We start from the raw sequence: 1,840 nt of genomic DNA, 5'->3' as shown, positions 1-1,840 counted from the left end.
ATAATGTTTAATTACTTAATAATGTTTAATTTTATAAATCTTACTTTAGTTCAAAATCTAATGAACAGGGGTAAAGGTATCTTGAAAATACTGAAAATGTCTCAAATATTCTCTCATACTATATTTCATACAATGAAATATTCTTTCATTAAATACTCCTTCATACTTTAGCTTTTTTGCTGACATTCCATAGCAGTTTTCTGTTATCTTTTATGATCTCATTTTTTTATAAGTGTTTCATATATAATTGTTAGATACATAGTCTAAGAGTTTCTATTTTAGGTTTTTTGTATCAAAAAATTCCACAGTATATCTATCATCTTTGGTCCCGTCAACTCAAATTTATGTCTAAAATAAAATGAAAATGTTTTACCTATGCTCAGACTTTAAAGGAGTTTGAGTCTATAACCTAAAACTAATAAATAGAAAAGGCTTTAGAATCTCACTTAGCTGGATTCAAATCCTAGATCTGCTATTTACTCAATCTGACTATAACTTGGTGACTTGAGAGGATTACTAACTTTATTTGATGCCTAGCTTTCTCATTTCTAAACTGTAAATAATAATATTTAGCTCATATGTTTCTAGTGAAGACTATAACATGTAATATTAAAATGCTTATACATTGCCAAATGTAATAGTTTAAAAAATGGTGCTGCCAATGTTATTTGTATTTTTGTTGTTACTGTTATCAATAAGAGTTGTATGTCATCCCCAGATACTTATTAGGGGTGATTCTCTTGAGAGTTTGCTCTGTATCTAGTTTCCATAATGATGAACTTGAAGCAAATGATTCTTAACACTTAAGGCAGAAAGTTTTCTTTAAACTATTCTAGTATTATAGTAATATATTAAGAAAATATATGTTGTACCAGTTGAATCTAATTGGCTGAATATTTTGGAGTGATGGGGCTTAAGACTAACATATTCTAGAAAATATAATGTCATACTACATTTTATCTGAAAAATCTATTGGTGTTTAGATGAAGTTAATATTTCTCAGTAAAACTGAGAAATAGATTTTTCCCAGAGATCAGATCAGATGTTGCTGACATATAGAATTGAAAGAAGACAAGACAAATATTGTCTGCCTCGCTTCTCTATCAAAATTTTAAGTCCTATGATTTCCTTCAGAATTTGGATTTTATTTTATTTTTTATTTATTTATCTATTTTTTTTTTTTTTTTTTTTTAGGTGAGGCATCACTTGGTTGACCTTACAGATTGCAAGGACTTTGTCAGTTTACAATCTCTTATTTTTTAAAATTTTTTTTACGCCTACAGCACCTGGTCTTCCTAGGTGGTCTCTCATCCAAGTACTAACAAGGCCCGACCTTACTTAGCTTCCGAGATCAGATGGGATCGGGCTTGTTCAGGGTAGCATGGCCATAGACAGAATTTGGATTTTAAAAGAACATCTCAATTAATAAATGGGACAAAAATATTAAGTATAATTATTATCCTTTCTTTTCCAATTTGAAATCTTATCAAAATTTTTTTTCACTTACTATCATTACTAGCCATACTTAACAGCATTTTCCTTGAAGGACTGAGTCTTAAATAAATTTATATATAATGGATATATGAAGGCATTAAACTCTTAGTTTATTTTAGTTTTCCTAATACTGTAATTCAAAAATTGCATGTGTTTAAACATATATGTAGACATATATATATACAAACACACATATATATACATATACATATATATTTACACAAAATTATAGTTTTTAAAATGCAAGATTTTTTATATTTTTTTACTTTATCCCAAATTATACTCATATATCTCTTATCTTGTTTCTAGTTAATTATACTTATGATTACTGTAACTATCTTAATAT

General features: G+C 27.5%; 1 pseudogene; it reads right to left on the bottom strand.

Annotated features, from left to right (window-relative positions):
• Positions 1-1,274: 1,274 nt before the first annotated feature.
• On the bottom strand, positions 1,275-1,393 carry LOC120615181 (uncharacterized; annotated as a pseudogene).
• Positions 1,394-1,840: the final 447 nt, after the last annotated feature.

Source organism: Pteropus medius, unplaced genomic scaffold, assembly GCF_902729225.1.
Source record: "Pteropus medius unplaced genomic scaffold, Ma_sr-lr_union100, whole genome shotgun sequence".
NCBI classification, from domain to species: domain Eukaryota; kingdom Metazoa; phylum Chordata; class Mammalia; order Chiroptera; family Pteropodidae; genus Pteropus; species Pteropus medius.
Note: the sequence above shows the minus strand (reverse complement) of the source record. Positions and strands in the feature narration are given on the sequence as shown.